Source organism: Ascaphus truei, chromosome 7 (genome assembly GCF_040206685.1).
Source record: "Ascaphus truei isolate aAscTru1 chromosome 7, aAscTru1.hap1, whole genome shotgun sequence".
In the NCBI taxonomy this organism is placed as follows: domain Eukaryota; kingdom Metazoa; phylum Chordata; class Amphibia; order Anura; family Ascaphidae; genus Ascaphus; species Ascaphus truei.
In genome coordinates this window covers 70,384,344-70,403,200 of record NC_134489.1, presented here as the reverse complement: position 1 = coordinate 70,403,200, position 18,857 = coordinate 70,384,344, and the positions used below count along the sequence as shown (strand labels likewise).

The 18,857-nt window shown below is 43.9% G+C and overlaps 1 protein-coding gene and 1 long non-coding RNA gene across 2 annotated transcripts in view; both read right to left on the bottom strand.

Moving 5' to 3' along the window:
- Nucleotides 1-18,857, bottom strand: part of PDE11A (phosphodiesterase 11A) — a 441,965-nt gene that overhangs the window by 247,139 nt on the left and 175,969 nt on the right. The gene's annotated exons all lie outside the window — the stretch shown is intronic.
- Nucleotides 1,648-3,605, bottom strand: LOC142498553 (uncharacterized). The gene is made up of 3 exons (XR_012802472.1): nucleotides 3,205-3,605; nucleotides 2,992-3,122; nucleotides 1,648-2,609 (listed from the first exon to the last, which is right to left on the bottom strand). It is a non-coding gene; the product is annotated as an uncharacterized LOC142498553 (long non-coding RNA).

Genomic DNA, 18,857 nt, shown 5'->3' with positions numbered 1-18,857 from the left:
CATGGGTTACACTTACTTAATGTTAACTGTACCCACCACATGTGGACTCTGAGCACTGATTCGGAACCTCTTCCTTTTTTTATTTTCTCTCAAATGTACTGTACAGTCAGATGCAATTAATATGTATTCACATTTTGAAAAGGAATAAATACAACTAAATAATAAAATGTGGAAGAAGGGAGGGACTGTATGGATTTTCTAATGGAACACCTCCTGCGCGGAAAATATTAACAATACAACTAAAATAATATCTTAACCTATGTTAGCAGCTCAGTATAAGTTTTTAGCTTTACAGGCTAATTAAAGCTTGGAGCAGTATTACTGAACTAGATAGCTGTCAACCCAATTCCTAAGACTCTGTAGAGCAGCTATGAATTCTTCATGGCATTGGTTTGTTTCCCAGAATGTATAATCTATCAACGACAACCCCTATAAGATATCCTTTTATGTATTATTGTAGTTTATGAAGTGATGCACTAAACAAAACATTTGTATAATAGATTATAATGTAGGGTTGGCATTGTTAAATTTACCTTAGAAACAGTCTTTAAGGTGATACCTTATATTATATGACCTTATTGTTGGGGTGCTGAAGTCAGTTCTGGTTTATGATTGCATCATTATCAGGGTATGCAAGAACTTAAGTTTTCTACCACACATCATAAGAAGGAGAAGACCAATTGCTATTATTGTTCATAGAACACGCTAGAGCCAGAATAGTGACATATTTCTGCAATTCCCATTATATTATGGTGGAGTCTACAGACTTTAAATAAAATCTTAATTAAGGAAGATAAGCAATGCCTATTGACTAACACTTGCTACATTTTTAATATAAATGGACAGGGGGCAAATATTTTATAAAAAAATGTACTGTAAGAACATAAAAATCTCATTCAGATTCATGTAATTTTCATTTTTTGCCATTCAGTGGCGACTCATCATTGTCACTTAACTATTTGTTCCTTCTTTGGTCCATATGGCTCTGCCCCATAATAATATTCTAATATTCTTCTAATATTCTAACTAAGCAAGCAAGCACCCCATGTTAGTGGACCAAACAGAGAAATGGGACTTTAAATTGGGAGGGGAAAGAAACGTTTAAAGTTTACTACACTCACTGTAAGCACATCTTGCACTCGTGTAGACATTGGTTAGAGATGGATAAATGTGTTTAGCCATGAATCAAATTACATGGGTTTAAACCAGTGTCACCATCATGTGATATTTATATTTTTCTTTGCCGATGAGAAGAAAAGATGGCTGCTACTCTCAACGAACAGAAAGTGGTAATGTTATTATCCCAATGGAGTTGCAGCTTCTACTGGTGGATATATTTCCAAAAGGAATAGAAAAATCACAAAAATGTTTGGTGCAGCACAAACAGTTCGCTGAAACCGCAAAAACATTATTTATATGACTCTCTCGTGTTCTGAATGCAGCTGAAAATAGCAGACATACTATTACAGTTCAGACATCTATCAGAACAAACCACACAATCCAGAGAAATGACTAACCAGCCAACATAAAAAAAATATTTATTAGCAGTTATCCCAAAAATGACAGAATCCTAACCAAAGTTGTTTTGAAGTTAACACTAGATATGTAGTTTTAAATGAGTTGCAAAATCATTGTTACAAATGTGAATCTCAAAAAAATTAAATAAAATAAACTTCTCTAGAATTGTTATTCTGTCCCTAATAATAATCATACTCTAAATCTCAATTCCTCTATGTAGGAATAAATTAAAAAGAACATTAAGAAATGTTGGGGTCTATTTACCTAGGATCACAAAAGGCACATGCTAATAAGTAATCACGGGGGGGGGAGTCATTAAATTGCCCCAATTGGCAAGTGGTACGGTCGCGAAATCTAAGTGCCACAGAGACTCCAGCAGTGTGGTCACATGACTGCTTTTGATAGCAGTCACGTGACCGAGGGGGCCATTTTGCAGGAAATGAAAGAGGAGTCCTCCTCCATTTCATCACTGGGCAGATTGCTTTCTCATGGAGCGCAAGATGCAATCCTCCATTGGGCATGACGTGAGGTAGTCACTCCCTAGCCTCTGAAGTGCCTGTCCACATTACATAGCGACTACGTCCTGTGGTACCCAAAGGGTTAATGCATAACCCCATAAAAGTCTCTCTTGGTAGGTGCATTTTAGCGTCAAGGGTCAGGATTCACTAAGCTCCAATAAGGGGTAGCACAGCACAGTTAACGAGATTGAGGTGCAATAGCCAATATCAGAACTTTATAAATCTTGTGTTTTGGGTTAATTTGGCAGCTGTTCTCATCCCTAAGCATTTCTGGGACTATTACTCAAAGGAGCTTTGTGCAGACAATCCAATGAGACATACCAATATCTGTAACAGACAAGTAAAAATGTACCTTATCTATGGTTGCACAGATCTCTCAGTTGCAACACAGTGAATGTGAGAAATTGTTTATCAGATTTTTTTTGATGCTGCCACAAAATGACAGAATATTTAATTAGATAAGCACTAAGTGCCACAAAAATAAATATTCATTTATCGGCACCTATTTCTTCAATGATGAGCTGGATTCATGGATGTGCCTGCCAACAGAGGTGACTGAGGCAAATATAGGATCTGCAGAAAACATGAGACATGCAAAAATAGAAGTATGATCAGTTTATGACCGTGTATAATAAATGGCTAGAATGTTGTCTTGTAGTAAAGACGGCAAAAAATATAAATAGCGCCAACCAAAAATAACGTAATGGGTGAATAAGCAGTGAATTGATTAAGTGAACCTATGGATCTTGCAGCTGAGGTCCAGGGAGGTGATTCCAGCTCCTCCCAAAGGTAATTTGTGAGAAAAAGATAAAGTCCTTCAGCGCAGGGAAACACGTGGTCTCCTTAGTGAAGAAATAAGTAATAAACTATGTGCATACAATGTGAAAGAACCACACAGCTTAGTGAGTATAGGTATAAGGTGTGTGAATATAAACCCAGCAATTTGAGCACTCACATACAGTTTCCTGTGTTAGGAGATGTCCCACATAAAATAGATGAGTCCCCACTTGTCAGAAAATCTTCTCTGATGTTGATTGGTGGTTGATGTCACCTTTATACTGTAATTGTTTCTTCACACTTTTCAGGCTTCAGAGATAAAAAGGAGAGAGGGACATAGAATAACACTGTTTAATAATAGTAAAAGGATAAAAGATAAGGGCACACTCACAAACGGACTATACACAAGAGCATTGTGCATAGCTTGCCAGCGTCTGTTTTCTGGTCAGTCAGCGCTCCTCTGCTGTAGGGTCATGGTGCATTTGTTGTGTTATCTTCCAGCAGGCAGTCTCCTCCACTCTGTGTCAGCATACACGTGCACATGCACCCCTCTAGACTTCTGTCAGCTTGCTGTTATGAGTTAGCTCCTGATCCTCGGTGAACTACGGTGGCTTAGAGTGGCCAAAACATCAAACGCGTTTCGTCTAATCTGACTTCCTCAGTGATGTACATTGGTCGGGGTAAGAGTCCTTTTGTATCAGTCTTAATTGAATCTTTGATTGTTCCAGCTGTTTCAATAGAGTCATTGCAAGCTCTGATATAGACATCAGTCTTTCAAATATAAAATCATGATCACACATGTGGGGCTATTGTAGACAAATATGATATAATATATAAAAATGCAGCATGAAAGCATACAATTAAAACACCTTTGAAAAGGGGCATACAAATATGCATGTATAAAAAAACCATAGTTGATTTATAAAAGCTGCATGAATTCTAAAAAAATCTAGAACGGGAGAGAGTCAAATTCAAAAGGCATATAAAGCATGTAATAATTGGGAATATGAGGGAGACCTCATAGGGGGAATGATTATGACATATCTAGGGTCTTGGAGACACCACACATATAGGGGAAATGAGTTTGACAGATGCTTGTCCTTGACATCAATACAGTATATGACAAGAAATGTGAATTAAAAAAGCATTGTCATGACAATATATATATATATATATATTGTCATGACAATATATATATATAGAGTCAGATAAGGCAGTTGGCACTCCAATAGGTGCTGGTAAGCCACAGGTGCACGTCCCATATAGAGAATGTAGTTATACGTTACCGTTCCAAGGATTGGTAAACAAGAGACAGCACTCAATGTTGAAAATCAAAGTGTATTAGTGAAAGCAAAAATACATCCAGAAACCCAACGTTTCGGTCCTACAGAATGGGACCTTCCTCAGGGGGATACCCTGAGGAAGGTCCCATTCTGTAGGACCGAAACGTTGGGTTTCTGGATGTATTTTTGCTTTCACTAATACACTTTGATTTTCAACATTGAGTGCTGTCTCTTGTTTACCAATCCTTGGAACGGTAACGTATAACTATATATATATATATATATATATATACTGCTCCAAACTCAGTGCCAGTCAGTGTCTTTACTCACTAAGCCACTCCTTCTCTCAATAAAACAATCCATCAACATGAATATAATATATTAATCCAGGAGGTTGCAGCAATCCAATATATAAATGATAACACTGTATGTAAGCCGTTTGTAAATCCATGGACTAGTAATACAGGTAGTGGAGGAAGGGGGGGGGGGGAGGGAAGGGAGAATCAGCCCCAAGAACCCCACAACATGAGCCACACGGAGCCGCTCCACCCAGTCCCACAAATCTCCTGCTGTCATATCCGGCACACAGTTGGATAAAGAAAATTACTCACGGCTCCAGAGTTCCTTCTCCGTCTGCAGATTGAAGAAAATCTGCCCTGGTGGTGGCGTGCTCCAGCCGAAGATAAGTTTAGAGAAGAAAAAGTTTAAGGTGCACACTGCCTTCTGGTATAAAGTAGCTATAATATACCCCAGTGGGAAACTCTGTATTTTTTTATACAGGGTTTATTTACAGGAGTTATATAACACAATAATAGTCCCACTGTCCATTTAAGGTAAAACAAATCATAAAAATAAAGCCTACTCCTATCTGGATACTGTCTAAACATCAGCTCCCTCACTTATTGTCCCTGGCCAGCTAAACTGGTGTCAGGGTTCTGCTCGCCACAAACCAGGACCGGACCGCGAGGCTGAGGTGGGGTTGTAAAAGCACCGACCTGAGACCGCGCAGGCTGATCCGGATTGCGCAGTTCGTAGTCATATGTCGCAGGATCAGGATTGGAGAAGACAGCGTCGTCGTTGTAGAAGCCAGGGTCAGGACAGGAGACATCAGGATAAACATTGTTCAGGCAAGAGTTCGGTAACAGGTAGTCAGGAGAGCCCCGCTTCAGCTTAGGAGCGCGGGGTTGGCCTCTGCGCGAGCGACGACCATGGCCCATGGTACTGGTCACAGGAGATGGTAGGCAGACCAGAGTAGCACACCGCTTTGCTGCACGGGTGCACCAGTGCTACAGCGCAAGAGACCTGAGCGGGCTAGGGAATCCTCTGTCTCAGCGCAGGAACCAGGACACGGCCTCTCTAGATTAGGGAAAGAGTAGGCCCCAGGAACCAGGAAGCTGAAGATACACAGGGAAACCTCCGCTTCAGTGCAGGAATCCAGGAGACTGAAGAACGCAGGGACGAAACATCCGTTCAGTGCAGGAATCCAGGAGGCTGAGGGACGCAGGGACGAAAACCTCTGCTTCAGCACAGGAGAACAGGAGTGGACCGCTGCGTGAATATAGCAGCCGGTCACAGGAAACAAGGAGCTGAAGTGAACAAGAAGAGTACTCAGCTACAACACAGGAGACTGGAGCAGACCGCTGCGTGAATATAGCAGCCGGCCTTAGGAAACCTGGAGCTGCAGACAACAAGGAGAATACTCCGCTTCAGCATGAGAGACAGGAACAAGCGAGGGCTTGTGGCAGAACAGATAGTGACATCCAGGAAGGACTATGCTCGGCAGGGAGCATTATGGGAAGACAATACTTAAAGGCCAGCGGGCCAATCCCCGGAGGGGGGTGTGAAGGTACTGCTCCAATGAATGAATGCAAGTCTAGGTTGCAGTGATAGGCTGCACAGCTGCAGTAGATACCAGAGGGAGTGTGTATAGCTTTGGTGAGTGAATCCAGGCTGCAGCAAACATCAGGAGAGGTGCTCCAGGACTGCACACGTCTGCAAGGTAAGGCAACCAGTAAACTGCGGAGCGGATTCCTTACAGTACCCCCCCCTTCACGCGAGACCTCCGGGCGAACATGAGCACACCTAGAGTTGGGGGACCGGGAATTGTTGCTGAACCGTCTAGGATTGGGGTTAGAGTCGTGGTCCAGAGACTCGTGGTTAGTCCTTAGTGTACCCCCACCCCCCGGTGAGAACTGCGGCCAGACAGGACCATCCATGGGTCTTGGGGACATTGAGTTGTTCCTAAAATTCTTTAGGTGGAAAGGGCATCCGTAAACGAGCAGTTCTTTGGTGAGTACAGTTCTAGGATATGAGATTGATGGAAGAAACATCTTTGGTACATGGCTCGCCTCGCAAAATGACTTGGAAATCCAGGGCTGTGAAGAACCAGAGGGTTCCAGAGCAGAAACTGCAGGAGAACCCCTACAGGAAGCCCAGTCTTTAATAAATGAACCGGACTCTAGGATCAGCGGCCCTGATAGTTGATCGAATACACCAGGAGGAACTTTGTAACAGAAAAAGTCTTGGCTGACCACTGCATGTTGGAATTTGCGAGGAATTTTTCCTCTAGAAGGCTCCCAGGTAATGGTTAGTAAGGGTATAGGTTGGTTGGAAGCATCTCCCGGTATTGGTATGGAAGGTGACAAGGCAAGCAGTAAACCAGGCATAGGGACCGAAATCTTGGGATACGTACAGAGTATTTCCAACTGAGAGGAAATAACAGGGGCAACCAAAAATTCCGAGGGACAAAACCATGGTTTAGCAGGAGCAGAGAAGCAAACAACAGTAGAGCTCTCCAATACTGGGAAATCTTCATTGGGAGATAATATTGTCAGTGAATCAGGAATAGTCCTTGGGATCTTTAAATCAGTAGCTTGAGAAAAAGGCAGAGCCAGGGTAGTGGTGGGAGGGAAGCTAACATCAGAAGCTGAAGTCTGTACCTCAGTGACAGGGCCCTGAGAATCAACAAGCAGCAAGTATGAACTATGAAAACTCTTAATGACAGGCACCTTAGGAGTACAAGGAGTCTTTTCCGAAACTGCAATGGCCCTAACCACAGGGGTACCTAACCTGACAAAAACATGAATTGGTGTGTTTTCTAGTGCAAAATCTCTGATCACAGGACTCCTAACCGATAGTGAGGGTATCTGGGTTTGATTAGAGAAAAAATCAGATGTATTGATAACTGACTTAGAAACAATTACTGAGGTTCTAGATTTGCTGGACATGTGAGAAAAAATACCCTTTAAGACAGGAGTTTTCATTTCTTCCCAGAGTAACCCCATGTTTGCTGGGGCATATTTAGACACAGTACTGAGGGACTGGGTTTCAGCAAAGGCAGGACAGCTAAATAGCTCAGATTTAAACCCCAGGACTTGTAATATATGCATGGTGACCTCAGACAGTACTAAGGAAGTGACCACAGATATGCTGATCCCTGGAGAATTAGCCTGGACAGAGAAATCAGGGGGACCCCCAATCAGGATACTCCTTGTAGGAAGAGCTTCAGAATCAGAAGGAGAATCATTACCTCTCAGAGTCTCAAAACTAGTAAGACACAATTCAGCGAAAAGGGATACAGTGTGCAAGCTTTTTACTAATCTATATGAAAAAGTGTCACTTTGGGGAGAAAACCGTGCGTCAGCAAACATTCCTGGGAACATAATATGAACCCCAGGAGGGACATACAGACTACTGTATGCTTTTAACCCTAAGCTTAAAGAGGAGGAGAACTCAGACAGTACACGGGGGTGAATCATAACTGTACTGGTCTCTGAAGTAGGTATTTGGTAAGGAATGTCTGGGAAACCAGAAATTACTGCAGACTCCATAATGTGGGAACTATGCGCTGAAGCAGGGATCACCGCTATGTGGGCGACAGGCTGGTTCAGCGAAACACCCGGGAGAAGGAACTCTGCGAGCAAGCTTAGGGAAAAACCTGACTCCTGAATACATTTATCAGGAACCAGAACTTTAGCCGAAGTCTCCGGAGACGAAACTGCGGAAACTTGAGCTGAAGCAGGGGATTTATAGCAAAGAATATCTAGGGACTCCGTACGGTTATGGGAATCCCTCAATGCAACCTCTGCTGTCTGACTTGTGGACTCATTCTCTGAGGCTAAAACGAAGGCATTAACTTGGAGGCAGCAAGAATTTACAGGGGTTAATGCAGACAATGCCTGAGAGTAAAACATAGGTAATCTTCTCTCTGTATTAGGACAGACCAGGAATCTCTCCTCTGAAGCTAGGGGCGTGACCATGGCTGACAGAGATCAGGGATTTACCAAAGGAAACTCAGAGAGCTGCCCCTCAGGGGTTAATACAGAAATGACCCTGGGAACAGAACTTAGGGATTCTTTCTCTGACGGGGAAAGCGCACAGGACTGCCTAGCAGAGTTTAAAGCTGGAAAACCCTCAAGAGCTGGAGTGACAGATTCGGAGTTAGAAATAGGGGAACAAAGGGACTTATTCTCTGATAGTAGAACCTTAGTGTTGGCTAGTGAAACATATGTATTCTCCAGGGGAACCTCACAGGACTGCTCGGCAGGGGTTAAAGCTGGAAAACCCTCAAGACCTAGAGAAAGGACTTCTGAGCTAGAAATAGGAGAACTAATGAACTTATTCTCTGATACAAGAACATTAGGGCTGGGTAGAGCAACATATGTATTCTCCAGGGGGACCTCACAGGACTGATCGGCAGGGGTTAACGAAAACATATCATTGGTGTCAGGGAACCCGGGCATACACTCAGGGCAAGGATCCGTGGTAGACCAGGGATACAGCCAAGCGGCAGCGAAGCTGGCGAGGGGAGGATCCTGTTCCTTTATGCAAATGTCCAATGTCATGGAAAGGATATGGAGTGTTTTTTGGGCATCAGCCAACATGAGGAGAGGGTCCTCTTTTGCTATATAAATGTCTAAAGACAAGGCCAGGGAAGAGAGTTCCTTTTGGGCGTCGTCCAATTCTAAAGGGTACACATTTTCCCAAGTTAAAGGGTAACCAGGAAAGCAAATACAAGCGGCCAGCGATTGTTTTAAGTCCCGGAGGCGGTAAACCTTCATCATGAGATCATTACGGCATTTGTTTTGCAAAGGGGTTAAACCTACAAACACAATCAGATCTTCAATCAGGGGTATTTTCTCACATAGAAATTGGTATTCACACTGGGACTGGTTTACAGGCTGGGACAGGCTTTCAGACAGAAACTTACCAACCCTCACCACAGGGCGGTCCGAGTTTGTGCGGCCGAGCATACTGTCAGGGTTCTGCTCGCCACAAACCAGGACCGGACCGCGAGGCTGAGGTGGGGTTGTAAAAGCACCGACCTGAGACCGCGCAGGCTGATCCGGATTGCGCAGTTCGTAGTCATATGTCGCAGGATCAGGATTGGAGAAGACAGCGTCGTCGTTGTAGAAGCCAGGGTCAGGACAGGAGACATCAGGATAAACATTGTTCAGGCAAGAGTTCGGTAACAGGTAGTCAGGAGAGCCCCGCTTCAGCTTAGGAGCGCGGGGTTGGCCTCTGCGCGAGCGACGACCATGGCCCATGGTACTGGTCACAGGAGATGGTAGGCAGACCAGAGTAGCACACCGCTTTGCTGCACGGGTGCACCAGTGCTACAGCGCAAGAGTCCTGAGCGGGCTAGGGAATCCTCTGTCTCAGCGCAGGAACCAGGACACGGCCTCTCTAGATTAGGGAAAGAGTAGGCCCCAGGAACCAGGAAGCTGAAGATACACAGGGAAACCTCCGCTTCAGTGCAGGAATCCAGGAGACTGAAGAACGCAGGGACGAAACATCCGTTCAGTGCAGGAATCCAGGAGGCTGAGGGACGCAGGGACGAAAACCTCTGCTTCAGCACAGGAGAACAGGAGTGGACCGCTGCGTGAATATAGCAGCCGGTCACAGGAAACAAGGAGCTGAAGTGAACAAGAAGAGTACTCAGCTACAACACAGGAGACTGGAGCAGACCGCTGCGTGAATATAGCAGCCGGCCTTAGGAAACCTGGAGCTGCAGACAACAAGGAGAATACTCCGCTTCAGCATGAGAGACAGGAACAAGCGAGGGCTTGTGGCAGAACAGATAGTGACATCCAGGAAGGACTATGCTCGGCAGGGAGCATTATGGGAAGACAATACTTAAAGGCCAGCGGGCCAATCCCCGGAGGGGGGTGTGAAGGTACTGCTCCAATGAATGAATGCAAGTCTAGGTTGCAGTGATAGGCTGCACAGCTGCAGTAGATACCAGAGGGAGTGTGTATAGCTTTGGTGAGTGAATCCAGGCTGCAGCAAACATCAGGAGAGGTGCTCCAGGACTGCACACGTCTGCAAGGTAAGGCAACCAGTAAACTGCGGAGCGGATTCCTTACAACTGGTTCCAAGCTTTAAATAACCCACCCAGTTAGCAACAGTATCAACAGTCCTTAGGCCCCCAAATATACATTAGTCTTTATCTGTTGTTAGGACTCGGTCAAGGATCGGGAGTCAAGGATGCAATGTCCTGGACAGCACAGCACTGCTTCCATAGCAGACTTGCATCCTTGCTTCCTGGGTGTGCAACCCAGGCAGTCCCAGCAGGCTCTGCGATCACTTCCAGCAAGCCTAGGGGACTGTGCCAGCCAGCTTCCTCCTGGCTAGGGACAAGTCCCTCTCTCTCTACCCTCTCATTCAGGAGACCTGGCTGATTAGCTGATTTGCTGCACCTGCAACAAGCCTCTCCAGGGCAGGTTATCTCACTGTAGGCTGGAAAGCACATGAACTGCACCACTCCAGCCTATATAGTGACTGTATGTATGTATGTATGCTTTTACGCATTCATGTATGCTTTTACTTTCGTTTTTTACTACACATGTATTCAATACGATATATAGTCAGGACATTGTTCAAAACATACTCTGAACAAATTAATTATGGTGGTTACCCTTTAGTGCCCTTGTGAGTGTTGTTTTCATTCCTGATTTCGTACAACTTTACTTGGGGGTTAGTTTGAAAAAACAAACAAACACGAGTATTCAGTCACATGGCAAATCCAATCAGCAATTGACAATGATGTTGGTACATGAGCCATTGTAAGACATGACTATGTATAATAATAATACTTTTTAAAGAAGTATATACTAAAATAATTAAATATAACCATGACAAAAATGTTATCAAAATTTAAAAAAAAAGTAGACTAGCACAGAAAGAGTTGTGCCTACCTAAAGAGTAGAGGGGCATAAAGTTACCCGATCTGTGAAACTACAATCTCGCTTGTCTCTCCGACATACAGTATAGGAGACAGGATTTTGGGGGAAAAAATATTATTCATCCATTGTCTTAGAGAAACAATTGGTAAAACCATTATCTCTGAAAGGAATCTTGCATGTGAAATGGAATGATATAGCACCACAAACTACAGTATAAGACACAAAATGATAATAAAGGACACGATAATAGCCTGGAGAGAAACAAGGGAAAAAATGGGGTTACCATATGATACATAGAGATCTGCCTTTATTGGATAACCCAGAATTTATACCAGGAAAAAGAGTAAAAATCCTTTAAAATCTGGGAGACAAAAGGGATAGAGAATGTCTCGACCACTTAAGAGAGGAAAAAAAAATGTATCCCTTTTCAGGAACGAAGTACAAAAAAAGAGTTACCGCAAACTCCTTAATTCTCTTATATCCAAGCGCTAGACTATGGAATATATATATAAAATAACAGGAAAGATATAATACAGAACAGATTTGATGACTACTTCAACCATACAAGAGAAAATAGACACAGTATTTTGGAACTGTACAATTTAGTGAGGGTTGATGGCCACGAGCAAATAGTACAGAACACCTTTAATAGCATGCAGAAAGACTTCTCAGACATACAGGACATACTGTAAATGAACTCTTAGTGGTATTAACGAATGTATATAAATTGACAGCATCGGAAACTTGGAGAGAAGTCAAATTTAAAATAACGAACAGAGCATATATTGCTTTCAACAAAAGTGTAAGGAATCAGGGAACACGTCCTTTGCGACGTGTTCCCTCCTTACCTGCATCACCACAGACCTCCGCTCTGGCACCAGTGCGTGCGCGCATCCCCGCTCTGGTTACAGAGCGCACGCGCAGTTCTTCTGTGCCATGGAGCTTGGCTCCCCCCTCTTGGACGCACACGTGATGAAGTGCACCGCTCCCCAGCTGCGTGTCAAGTGTTCTATTAGCCCACATTGAGGACCATGAGAGCGGAGCAGGGCGGTACAGGAGGATCTGCTCTGTAGCAGTGGCAGACACGACTTTTGGGTCAGACCACTGGGACGCGATCCTCCCAGGCTGTTCTCCTGTGCCACTTTGCTTCGCTCACATGGTCCTCAGTGCTCTTCTGCCCCCACCGCCCAGCAGTTGGTAATGTCAACTCAGCACGGGCCAGAGTGTATATATTCTGTGATCCCCACATCACGTTGCAGTATCTTGTAGTCCCAGAAAAAGCCAGAAACATTGTATTTCTCTACAGGGGGTTTATTTACAGGGTTAAATCATACATGAACATGTCCACCGTCCCTTTAAGTCGAAACAAAACATAAAAATTACACTTATACCCTTTAGGGAAAACTAACTACACCTTTAGCCCTTTCTAACGGCACTGGCCAATTAAACTGGTTCCCAGCTTAAAACATGCCCTAGCATATGCAACAACAGTCTTCAGTACATTAATGTTTTGCTTAGCTCTTTTTCTGTTACTGTTGGGGCTCCAGGTAATTCCCTCTGGACCCTGCGAGAGTTTAGAGAATCCCTCCTCTGTAGTTCCAAGGTTATGGACCGGACATCCCCGCTTCAGCGATGTCTCGCGTCCTTCATTCTTAGGGGAGCTCAGCCCCAAGAGAGCACAGCCCCAAGAGAGCTCAAAGAATCTCTCCTCTGTAAGTCCAATGTTAAGGACAGGACATTCCCTGCTTCAGCGCAGTTTTGCGTCCCTTCTTCCTGGGGTTAACAATCGAGGCAGTCCCAGCACGCTCTGCAACCATCGTCCAGCGAGCTAGGGGCTATCATCCAGCTCCATTGCTGTGGAGAACTCTCTCCCCTTTCTCTAGGAAAACCAGTCTCTCTCAGTGTAGTTACTTCCTTACTTTTTAAAACTCATGTTGATTCAGGAGTCCAGCCTGATTAGCTGCAGCTGAACTAGCTTCTCTAGGGGAGATTAACCCCTGTAAGATGAACAAACACTATCTGCAACATTCCAGCCTATACAGGGACAGTGATTGTATCACAATACATACACACACACACACACACACAAAATTATGAGATTCCCCTGAGGAAGTTGCTTGTCATGCGACGAAACGCATAGGGCCTCTCTGATTGGTGGATCCTGCAGTCACGTCATTTTATGCACTGCGTCTAGCCACGCCCCTGATCACGGACAAAATCTGGGCTTCCCCTGCTCAGTTGTTTTCCAGCTTCTACATGATTTGTTGAACACCGTATGCGGCTCATTTCACGGCACTGCTGGAGCCTTTCCCCTGCTCCCCTAGGACAGGTTTTTACACTCTGACTGAGGCCGCCCAGACTGGAGGTTGTAGCAGGCCGCCCAGACTGGAGGTTGTAGCAGGGAGACCTCTTGTCTCCAGTGTGGTTCCATGAATACAGCTAAGCAGAGTTTCCCACCTGCCATCAGGTTTTTGAACATTGCGATTATATCATGTTTGTTTGTGAGTGTGCATTTTGAAGGTTTCTTCAACCTAGTATATGTATTAAAACAATAATACACTATGGGGCATGCGCTTGTGCTTTTTGTTTTATACATATAATACATACATATACACATGTATAGTACACATACATACAGTACATACATACATATACACATACACTCTGATGCCTCTGTCACATTGCAGGGTCTTTTCCCCCGAGATTAAGGCAGGAAACTCTATAGTTCGTTATACAGGGTTTTTGTGAGGATTCGTGACAATCGCCTACACAACAACTCACCACTTCCCACCCAGGGAGTCTCGATCCGCTCCGTCTCTAGTGGTGGTGCTGATGCCGTTCATTCGCCCAGGAACGTGCGCAGGTCCGCGCTGACATAGGTGCCAGTCCTGCTGCTCCCTCTCCCAGGTTCCACCCGCAGCATAGCATCGCTGAGACGCGGCATGCGCACACTCGTGGGGGCGAGAACACCAGCCACCAGCCCTGGCGCGCGCGCCACCCCGTACTAACTTTAGAACCAGCTCAGCTGGTCCCGCCACGACGTGACATCATGGGTGCACTTAACCTACCTACTCTTAACCTGGCATCTACTCTGCATTCCACACCTGCGCTGGACTCCTCCTCCACCACTCACAACACACCTTACGGGTAACTCCCCTGCCTGCAGCCTTCTCATTGGTGCTACTCTCCTACTTCTACCCTGCTCTCCATTCACTCGTTGGCTGAGCATAAACTTGGTTTATGTGCATTGTGTTCATCACAGTTTTGCCCCGTCTGAGCCTAGCCTATCTTGATCTCTGTTGCCTGACCCTATCTGTTTTTGGATTCCGCTCTCCGCTCCTGACCCTGGCTTACCCACGATGATCCACACCTCTCCAATCCCGACCTTAGCAAAGTACCTGCAACGATCCGTACCTCTCCTATCCAGACCACGGCAAGTATCACTGACCATCCTGACCTCTCCTACCCCAACCCGACTACCTCGACCAATCTACACTCAAGATGCACCCTCGTGGCTGTGGGTTGGTGTTTACCAAATCCCCACCTCGGCCTCGTGGTCATGCCTTGTTTGTGGTGAGCACACCGTTACAGTTTTATTTACACGGGTTAAACACCATAATAGGATCACCGTCCCATTAAGAAAACAAATCATAAAAAGAACACCTACTCCTCTCAGGAGATTAACTCACAGTAGGTCACTCTCTGATTAGCTGGCTATCTAAACTGCTTCCCAGCTTTAAATAACCCACCTGTTAGCAACAAGTTCAACAGACTTCAGGCATCCAAATATACCGTATTTAGTCCTTATTTGTTTGTTGGGACCGCCCTGCTTCCATAGCATTCACGCCCTTTAACTCTTTCACGCCCTCGTGACGATTCTCTGGCCCTCGTGGCTCCCCCTGTTCATGGCTGCAGGATCCTGCAGGTCCTAGGCACAGTCGTCTAGGCAGTCCCCATAGCCTCTTGGCCTCACTTCGCAGGCTCAGGAACAGGTAGCCAGACCAAAATCTCTCTCCCCACTCCTGGGGAAAATCAACCTCTCTGTGTGCAGGCCACTAGCTGTCTTTTAACTCCCTGTTGATACAGGAGTCCAGCCTACATAATTAGTTGCGGCTGTACCTGCAACAAGCCTCTGCAGGGGAGGTTAACCTCCTGTAGGCTGGTAAGTCTACAAGACACACTAATCCAGCAACTAGAGATAGTGACTAGTCACAACACATAATACACATATACACATACATACATGCATTTACAATGTAACCTTAAGTATTACCAATGGTAACATCAGCAATTTCATATTAAAGATACTGCATCCAAGAGAGCTGCATTTGTACATATCTCCAAGATAAGGATTCTGCTGTATAACACGAGCTAACTGACATTGCTAGTTAATTACAGTCTGTTGGATCTGCAGGGTGCAGTTAGGTCAGACATATGAAATTTGTCATTTGTTTTCCACTGAGTAATCAGTCAGAAGAAGAGATGTGGCGATTGTTCTACAAACATTATATGAACTGAGGAGGTTTTTCGATAGTCTTTTCCAGGCTAAGGGCCACACTGTACACCGTCATCAAGTGCTCTAGCTTAACCTCTTTACTATGCACAGAGATGCCCAATGCATTTAAAAACATATTCTGTGCTTGAATGTCCCTGACTGAATGGTCTACAGAAGAGTCCCTTCTCCTGAGACTGTCATTATTTGTGTAATTCTAGGAGCCATAGGAAAAAAATAATATTAAACACAGAATGTTCACCTGAAATTTATAAAAATATGTAAACATGCGGTCAAAGAAGCTGATGGCAGATAAGAACAACTTGGGCCACATAGGCAGCCCATTTCCTAACGGTTCTTAAACCTTAGACTCAGAAAATTGTGGACAAACATGGGGATACATTATTTACATAGGGACAAAGTCATCCTTTTAGCTATGAAAATCCAATCGAATTCGAGATAAAACCCATACACTGGGAAGATGTGCCCAATAAAATTGCATAGCATGGAATAGCATACATGTAAACCAACTACAGGTCAGCAGAGTAACCCAGGAATATTGGCAACTTTGAAATAATAGAGAAATGTTTTACCCGGTTCATTATCACACAGGTGGCCTGGAGTTACGATAGTTGCTTTAAACCTTTGAGTATGGGATAAGCTCCCACATGGGTGAATGGCACCCATTTAGCAAGGACTAGCACCCATATTTGTATCATATCAAGGGCTGGTTAAATCCTTGGTGCAACAGCCATTTTGGCACTTAAGTGATTAAAGGCAGGAATCATTTAACTAAAAGTGAATTCAAACATATCAATAATCATTTTTTGTAATATTAGTAGCTATAGTTATAATAATAATAATAGCATGTTCTTGTATAGCGCTGCTACATTTTACGCAGCGCTTTACAGAGACATTTTGCAGGCACAGGTCCCTGCCCCGTGGAGCTTACAATCTATTTTTTGGTGCCGGAGGCACAGGGAGATAAAGTGACTTGCCCAAGGTCACAAGGAGCCAACACCGGGTTCCCCTGCTTCAAACCTCAGTGCCAGCCAGTGTTTTTACTCACTGAGCCACTCCCTCTACCTAGTAGTTGACGTATCAACTATGACATATGAAATCGGAGACAATAATGGATTTGGATCTGTGGATATTGCTCATGTTAAGAAAAAAAAAGTGTTGATACCTCATTGCCAAGCAATCTACGAGTCCAACAAAATCAATGATAGGAATACTGATCGGAGAGTGATTATCGTAACATAGTATTTGTAAAATAGGGGAACTTCACTGCCAAGCCAGCTAACCTGTTCATAGCAAAGGGAATTATACAATTTTTGCAATTACATTTTTAAATAATGTGTCAGTTTTGCAGAGCCGGCTTGAAATTTAGTGGGGCTCGGTGCGGGGGGAGAGCGCGGGGGTCTCTTGCCTGCACCGGCATCTCCTCCTGCTCCTCATTTCAGCAACGCTGCGGCGTCATACAGTATGACGTCACAACATCATGGCAACGGGACGCAGTGGCGTCATACGATGTCACAACGTTGCAGAGATGCAGGATAGACGGTAAGAGGCACTTACAGAGGCCCCGCACTCTGCCCCGGTAATCGGTTTAACCGCTGTAGGGAAGAGCGTGGGGCCTCTGTAGTGCGGGGCTCAGTGCACCAACGGCACCGCCATCAAACTGGCCCTGATTTTGTGGTAAATCCTAGTAGCCCATACATCGTTACAGTTTAATTAGGTGCCAAATGCATATACGGTCATATGACTTCAGCACTCTCATTCACGAAAAAAATAAAATCTTGAAGACTTGTTATCATTTACCAATCTCTAGTCTTTTATCGCAATGCATTTTAAAAAAAATGAAACTGTTCTATTTGAAAAGACACAGAATCACATTTTCGCACAGCATGATGAATGCCAGTAAGGATATCCACACATTTTACATTCTCAATATATAGTAGAAACAGATCTATTCAAGTGAAATTCTTTAATACTCCTTACAGGGCAAAAGTTACTTCACTGTGAAAATAAAGAATGGTGGGTTCAGATTGATCATGTATGTGAAACCGCACATGGTTAAAACCAAAATGGCCTGCACCATATCATAAAATCGGAGGAGAGGGTTAAATAACAGTTTGCAGTTGTTACAGTGGATTAATTAATACCTTGTTGGGTTTTGCTCTGAGTCTATGACATAAGCTACGCCACATGTTGAATTGAAACATTACAGTTCTACACAGCAGCGTTGCGGATATGCCTATTATGTACTTAAGGGGATAATATCATCGGAATGGAACATTATGGCAGAATAATGGCCTCCTGCCATAATATAAATGCTGAGCCACCGCCAAGACGTTAATTTACAAAGCAGGGGGTCATTACCCTGTCATAACCTTTCATTCCAGTGACATTTTTCTATTACACAGGTTCTATTTATGCTCCGTTTTCTTTCCTTCATATACAACAGTGGTGCTTTAGAACCAGGTTTCTAGGTAAATTAAAAGTCTTATTAATGTCCTTTATCCTTTTGTTTGCCAGTTGTTTTTTTAGCATTTCGCATATGTTGAACTTGATGGACATATGTCTTTTTTCGACCTCATCTACTACTGTATGTAACTATGTAACCGGGTAAGAACTACAGGTATTTAGTGGTGCACTCCCTCGTGAAAAACTCAATCTATATTTTAGCCTGTATTTTATTTAATTATTACCTTAATCGAAAACATTGTGTTTGAACCTTAGTTTCCTGCTTTGAAACAATATTAAGTTATTTTTGTTGTTGTGAGGACGACGCTGATCTTCTAAAACCAGCTTTATCATTTGTGCAACTTTGTAATTTATGTACAGTAGCATTTGATTCTCAGTTTTTATTTTAGCTTCTTATAAAGTTTTCCGATTTCTCTCTATCAGGTCTCTGAAGAAACAATAAGAATACTATTTTTTTCGTACAAAGCACTGCACCGTACAAAGAGCTACACATTGTGTTATTGAGATATGAAATACAGACCCCAGAGTAGAGATGTGCAAAGTCGTCTACTATCCATGCAAAATTGGCCTTTTTTTCACACAAAAAAGTCACAAATTA